Source organism: Apium graveolens, chromosome 5, assembly GCF_009905375.1.
Source record: "Apium graveolens cultivar Ventura chromosome 5, ASM990537v1, whole genome shotgun sequence".
In the NCBI taxonomy this organism is placed as follows: Eukaryota; Viridiplantae; Streptophyta; class Magnoliopsida; order Apiales; family Apiaceae; genus Apium; species Apium graveolens.
Window position 1 is genome coordinate 55,793,874 of NC_133651.1, and position 7,703 is coordinate 55,801,576.

The 7,703-nt window shown below is 43.7% G+C and overlaps 1 non-coding gene across 1 annotated transcript; it reads right to left on the reverse strand.

The window, feature by feature from the left end:
* Nucleotides 1-4,543: 4,543 nt before the first annotated feature.
* Nucleotides 4,544-4,650, reverse strand: LOC141662991 (small nucleolar RNA R71). Its single transcript, XR_012551086.1, has one exon. It is a non-coding gene; the product is annotated as a small nucleolar RNA R71 (small nucleolar RNA).
* Nucleotides 4,651-7,703: the final 3,053 nt, after the last annotated feature.

Consider the following 7,703-nt stretch of genomic DNA (forward strand, 5'->3'; position numbering starts at 1 on the left):
AAGGTTCAACGAGGTGAGGCTGGAACTAATCCCGCGCGGGAAAAATGAAGGCGCAGATGAGCTAGCTAAACTCGGCTCGCACCGTGAGGCCACCCTGCTAGGGGTCGTGCCCCTTGATATACAGAGGCAGCCTAGTGTGCCCGAGCATGAGGTGGGCAGCCTTAGTAATGACCTCGGCCCTACGTGGATGGCACCTATCTTAGCCTACATAAAAGATGGTTCCCTCCCGGACGAAAAGAATGAGGCAAGAAGGATAAAATACAAAGCGGCCCGCTATGTGATATACGATGGGGTCTTATATAGAAGAGGGTTCAGCACGCCCCTCCTCAAATGCATAGATGGGGATGAGTGCAAGTATATCTTAAGGGAGGTACACGAGGGAATTTGTGGCAATCACTCGGGGGTAGCTCCCTAGCTCAGAAAATCCTCCATCAAGGCTACTACTGGCCAATGCTGAAAAAAGATGCATTCGAGTTCTCCCGAGCTTGTGATAAGTGTCAGCGATATGCTAATTATTACAACAGCCCTGTGGCCTCTCTCACATCTCTCATGAGCCCTTGGCCCTTCTCTATGTGGGGAATTGATCTGATTGGAGAACTCCCGAAGGCCAAGGGAGGTGTCAAGTATGCGGTTGTTGCGGTGGATTACTTCACTAAGTGGGCAGAGGCCGAGCCTCTAGCCACCATCATGGCGAAAAAGCTCAGAGAGTTTGTATACAGGGCCATTGTGTGCCGCTATGGCATCCCTTACAAGTTGATATCTGACAACAGGAAACAATTCGATAGCAAGGAAATGCGAGAATTCTGTGAGCAGCTGGGGATTCAGAAGAGCTTTAGCGCAGTTTGCCACCCCTAGAGTAACGGACAGACAGAGGCTGTTAATAAGATCATTAAGCACACCCTGAAGGCAAAACTAGAAGAGAAAAAAGGGACATGGCCAGAAGATTTCACCCAGGTCCTATGGTCTTACAACACGACACCCCGAACTACAAATGGGGAGACCCCTTTTTCTCTAGTGTATGGGTGTGAAGCTATGGTGCCCGTTGAAGTGGGGGCAGGATCTTTCCGGAGGGACAACTATGATTCAGAGGCAAACGAGGTCAATCATCAGCTCTATTTGGACATGATCGAAGAAATTCCAGAAGATGCTCAGATCAGGATAGCGGCATATCAGCAGAGGACAGCTATGCATTACAACAGTTAGGTTCGAGCCCGAACTTTCAAGGTGGGAGATTTGGTTCTGCGCCGGGTCATGCCAAACACCAAGGTGGTGGGCCACGGAGTCTTTGGAGCGAATTGGGAAGTCCCTTACAAGATAAAGTCGGTGCTCTGGGAAGGAACCTATCACCTCAATGATATTGAAGACAAGTTGATCCCGAGAGCCTGGAATGCGGAACACCTCCGAAAGTATTATCAGTAATATTATTCTTTTTAGACTTAGTATTATCTTAAAATATTCCTAATTCTCGGGGGGGTAGTGCCATATAGGTGCCTCCCTGAGACCGCAAGCATGTACTCCTTTCACTTCCCATTATCTATGAATAAACGATTGATCTCTATTTGTGCACTTGATATTTTAACTTTTGTTAATAGATTAAATACCCAGCAGGGGAGCCCATCCTTGGGAACCCATGCGAGGACAGAGCGGTTGTTTTATTAACATATTAAAATCACATATCAGGCCTGGCCCTGGCCCGCTTGACAACAAATATGAGAGACGAGCTGGGCCACGGTCCGCTTAGAAAGATATGAGCACAAAGCAAATAAAAGATGAAGCTAAAAAGAGGGATGGGCACGCGAAGCGAGCCCATATCCGGCTCGTATACTCCCAAATGCGACCCAGGAAGCCCAGCCCTCCACCAAGCATGGCCAGGGTCGTATTATGCGAGCCCGTGCAAAAACGCGTGCAGAACTTGTGAATTAGTAATGACGCGAGCCTATTCCACTTAGTATTTTCTGTTAAATTTTGCTTGATTGAACAAAAGGTGCGAGCTGATTAACTGGGCTCGCTGTGAAGGTGTAATGCTCGCCATACGTGGCCAGGGTTATGATAACTTTTGGTCAGTAGAGGCACAATAAGTTTACACAAAAGTAAGGAAACTGGTTAGCACAGTAAAGATGAGTACGGGCACACAAGACTTAGAAATTTGATATAAATAAAAGTTAAATAAGTTAGGCCCCGAGGCAGAATTCTTTAAATACAAACGCGAGGCAAGAAGGGTGCCCGCTTACCCAGTCAAAAGTCTAGTTCTAATAAAATTGCACTAAGGGTTATCAGCCTCTGCCTCCCCACGATTTTCATCATCAGTGACCCGGGCCTGCTCGGCCGCGAGCCGAGCCTCCTCAGCAATTTGGGCATCCCTTTCCATCTCTAGCTTCAGCTTTTGAGCATGCCTCGCTGTGCTCGCACCCAGAGCCGTGATAAGTGGCATTTTATACCACTTAGAACGTCTTAAAATGGCTTAAATTGGTGTCTTGAAATCAAGTATTTTGTGTATTTGATGCGTTTTTCTAGTGTTTATGCATTTCAGGGTATTAGTTGCATTTCGGAGGAGGAATCATCAAGAATAAGCCTTGGCATGTGTTCACCATTGCGAGAGGAAAAGAACGGGCAGATTACGGCGAAGAAACGGAGCAAACATGGAATTTTTCCAGAAGGGTCCTGCGCGCCCGCGCAGCAATGCTGAGCGGCCGCGCAGCAGCCTTGCGCGCCCGCGCAGAAATGCTGAGCGGCCGCGCAGGGTCGGGGAAAAAGATATATTATTTTAGACTTCTACTTCTGTTTGGCTTCCAACTTCTATGTAATCTAAGTTTTATGGGACTATTATATAAGTAGATTTGAGACGTTTTTCACAGAGTATTAAGAGGAGATTATGTTTTAGATTGTGTTTTGCAAGAAGCGAAGGAGATAAGGAAGAAGACCGATTTAGCACACAGCAACGAAGAGGAAGCATATATTCTTGTGATTCTTGTTTCGTTGTAACGTTGGATGCTAGTTTTCTTGCTTTGACTTACTTACTCTTGTGACGTACTCTGTTTTAATATAATCAGTTTAGTTATTATTTTCTTGTGTTTGTTATCATGATTTCATATGAACCCATGATGGCGATAAGTTCTATTATGGGCTAATCGTGATCATGGGGTTACAACGGATTTATTATGGAATTCTTTAGTTAATTGTTTAATACTTTAGTATGTGATGATTGCATGATATCTAGTATTGGTTGTGTGTATTCGTCTTATGTGCGTCGCGAACATATAAGATAGGGTGTTAATCTCTTGTGAAGCGACGGTGGATCTTGAGATTTAGAACTTGCCATGCTAGCATAGGTTCATGTACATTGTGCATGATTAGTGGGTAACTCTAACAGTTTTATTTGCCCTATGTAATCAAAAGGAATAACTTGTGCTTAAATCGTTGTGTTGTCAATTTCTGTAGACATATAGGAACTCAACATAATTGATGACTATTCAACTTCTATCTTAATTGTGGATGTTTGGTAGAATGGTATTAGTACAATGAAAGTTGGCTTTTATCAGTTTCGTGTTATTCGATTAATATCATCACTGTCACATGCTAAAGGTAATAACTATGGCTATAGAAGGAAGTAATAATGAAGTTGTGATCTCATGAGTGTTTTATTATTGATAATTTGAAGTGTTAGTTAAGTGGTTAATTAAGTAGTTAATTATAGTTAATATTTGATCAACAATTTTAAGTGTTATCTTAACATTGAGAAGTAATCATACATTGGTGAGTGAGTTAAATTAGACAATAACTTAGTCTGAGTCTCTGAGGGAACGAACTAGAAAGTATTTTATATTACTTGCGAACGCGTATACTTGCGTGAATATTAGTGCGTGATTTCGCCCTAACAAGTTTTTGGCGCCGCTGCTGGGGACTCGGCGTATTTGTTTAGTTTATGTACTTACCATCATTGGTCATTAGGATTCAGTGATTAGGACATAGTAGTTAATTACTCTTTTCAGTTGTGTTTCAGGTACTTTAGCAAGCGTTTATGCAAACTCGTTCTCGTGCTCGCAAGAGGACCTTAGATACAGCTGAAGGAAAAGACGAAGTTATTGATACTCCGGAGAAGTTAGATTTTGAGGATTCGGATTCAGGAACTGAGCAGAAAGAACCAGTAAACATGGGAGATCGTATTGTTCAAGCTGATCCAGCTCTTATGGATTTTTCTCGGCCTAAAATTGATGACATTCAGTCAAGCATCCTTCATCCGGCTATTCAAGCTAACACCTTTGAAATCAAGCCGGGCACTATTCAGATGGTGCAGAATTCTGTTTCTTTTGGAGGAGCGGCAACTGAAGACCCCAACATGCACATAAGGAATTTTGTCGAGATCTGCAGCACTTTTAAGTATAATGGCGTGACTGATGAGGCTATCAAGTTGAGGCTTTTCCCATTCTCACTGAGGGATAAAGCTAAAGACTGGTTACATTCTGAACCAGCTGGGTCCATCACTACGTGGCAAGATCTTGCGCAAAAGTTTCTGGTGAAGTTTTATCCAATGGCAAAGACTGCTGCTATGAGGAGTGCTCTTACTCAGTTTGCGCAACAACCTACAGAATCTATGTGCAAGGCTTGGGAACGCTACAAGGAAATGTTGAGAAAATGTCCACATCATGGAATGCCGGATTGGATGGTAATCACTGGTTTTTATAATGGTTTGGGGGCCCAATCTCGGCCCATGCTCGATGCAGCAGCTGGAGGCGCCTTATGGGCTAAAAGCTATACTGAGGCGTACAATCTTATTGAGACGATGGCTGCAAATGAGCATCAAAACCCAACTCAAAGAATGACATCAGGCAAGGTAGCAGGTATTCTGGAAGTTGATGCAGCCACCGCTATTGCAGCCCAGCTCCAAGCGCTATCAATGAAGGTTGATTCTTTGGCTACGTATGGAGTTAATCAAATAGCTATGGTTTGTGAGCTTTGTGCAGGTTCTCATGCTACGGATCAGTGTTCTCTTGTCAACGAATCTGTTCAGTATGTGAATAATTATCAGCGACAACAGCAGCCTGTGCCAGCGACCTATCATCCTAACAACAGAAATCATCCAAATTTCAGCTGGGGAAATAATCAGAATGCTATTCAGCCACCATATCAGCAAAGAGTGAGTAAACAGTTTAACCCACCTGGATTCCAGCAACCACAGCAGTATGCTACAAGACAATCATATCCTCAACAGGGAAGTGCAGCTGCACCTACTAGTGCTGATTTTGAGGAACTTAAGCTGTTGTGCAAGAGTCAGGCGGTTTCTATCAAGACCTTGGAAAATCAAATCGGTCAATTAGCCAATGCAGTGCTCAATCGTCAACCTGGCACTCTTCCCAGTGACACGGAAGTACCAGGCAGGAAGGAAGCTAAAGAGCAAGTCAAGGCTATTACCTTAAGGTCTGGAAAAGTAGCTGATGCTGAAAAGGCAAAAGAAGTCGAAGCTGAAGTTAGAGATGAAGAATCTAAGCAAAGGGAGAAAGCGGCGGAACCAAGGAAGACTACTGTTGAACACACTCTGCCTGAGGCTAATACAGGGGAGAAACAGCTCTATCCTCCACCACCTTTTCCTAAGAGATTGCAGCAACAAAAGCTGGATAGACAGTTCGGGAAGTTTCTGGAGGTGTTCAAGAAACTTCACATCAATATACCTTTCGCTGAGGCTCTGGAACAAATGCCTAGATATGTGAAGTTTATGAAGAGTATTCTTTCAAGGAAGGTGAAACTGGATGACCTTGAAACCGTTGCTCTCACGGAAGAATACAGCGCGGTTCTGCAACAAAAGTTACCACCAAAACTGAAAGATCCAGGAAGCTTCACCATTCCTTGCACCATTGGCAATCTAACTTTTGACAAGTGCCTTTGTGATTTGGGAGCAAGCATTAATCTGATGCCGTTGTCGATCTTTAAAAAACTGGATCTGCCTGATCCAAAACCCACATACATGTCGCTACAATTGGCGGACCGTTCCATTACTTACCCAAGGGGCATAGTTGAGGATGTGCTCGTCAAGGTGGATAAGCTCTTCTTTCCTGCTGATTTTGTTATTCTGGATTTTGAGGAAGATAAGAAGATTCCCATAATCTTGGGGAGGCCTTTCTTGGCTACTGGCCGTACTTTGATAGATGTGCAAAAAGGGGAACTTACTATGCGGGTTCAAGATCAGGATGTGACCTTCAACGTATTCAAGGCAATGAAATTCCCTACAGAAGATGAGGAGTGCTTAAAAGTGGATGTGATTGATTCTGCGGTTACTTCGGAACTCGATCACATGCTAATGTCTGATGCATTGGAAAAGGCCTTAGTGGTGGAATTTGACTGTGATGATGAAGATATCAACGAGCAATTACAATATCTGAACGCTTCTCCCTGGAAGTGAAAGCTCGACATACCATTTGAATCTCTTGGTACTTCTGACCTTAAGAATGCGGAAGGGAAGCTCAAACCATCAATAGAGGAAGCACCTACCTTGGAGCTCAAACCATTACCTGAACACTTGAGGTATGCTTTTTTAGGTGATTCATCTACGTTACCTGTTATTATTTCAGCTGACCTTTCAGGTAGTGAGGAAGACAAGCTCTTAAGGATTTTGAGAGAATTCAAATCGGCTATAGGATGGACCATAGCAGACATCAAGGGGATAAGTCCTTCATATTGTATGCATAAAATTCTGTTAGAGGAAGGTAGTAAGCCAACTGTGGAACAGCAGCGAAGACTGAACCCGATCATGAAGGAGGTGGTGAAGAAAGAAATTCTGAAATGGCTAGATGCAGGCATCATTTATCCTATTTCTGACAGCTCGTGGGTGAGCCCCGTGCAATGCGTACCTAAGAAAGGAGGTATCACTGTGGTCGCAAATGAAAAGAATGAGCTCATCCCTACTCGAACAGTTACAGGATGGAGAGTATGCATGGATTATAGAAAATTGAACAAAGCCACAAGGAAGGATCACTTCCTTCTCCCATTCATTGATCAAATGCTTGACAGATTGGCGGGACATGAGTATTTTTGTCTTCTGGATGGGTATTCCGGGTATAATCAGATTTGTATTGCACCAGAGGATCAGGAAAAGACTACCTTCACTTGTCCATTTGGCACATTTGCTTTTCGAAGAGTTTCGTTTGGGTTATGTGGCGCCCCGGCCACCTTTCAGAGATGTATGATGGCTATATTCTCTGACATGATTGGAAATAACGTCGAAGTGTTCATGGATGACTTCTCCGTCTTTGGACACTCATATGATGAATGTTTGAATAATCTGCGCGCCGTTCTCAAAAGATGCGTGGAAACTAATTTGGTGCTTAATTGGGAGAAATGTCATTTTATGGTGCGTGAAGGCATTATCCTTGGGCATAAGGTCTCTAGCAAAGGTCTGGAGGTGGACAAGGCCAAGGTGGGAGTCATTGAAAATCTTCCCCCACCTAATTCGGTGAAAGGAATCCATAGTTTTCTCGGTCATGCGGGTTTTTATCGGCGATTCATCAAGGACTTTTCAAAGATATCTAAGCCGTTGTGCAATTTACTTGAGAAAGATGTGCCTTTCAAATTTGATGATGAATGTTTGGCAGCATTCGAGACTCTCAAGGAGAGTTTGATCACGGCACCAGTTATTACAGCACCAGATTGGACAGAACCGTTTGAGATGATGTGTGATGCGAGTGACTATGCGGTAGGTGCAGTTCTGGGAC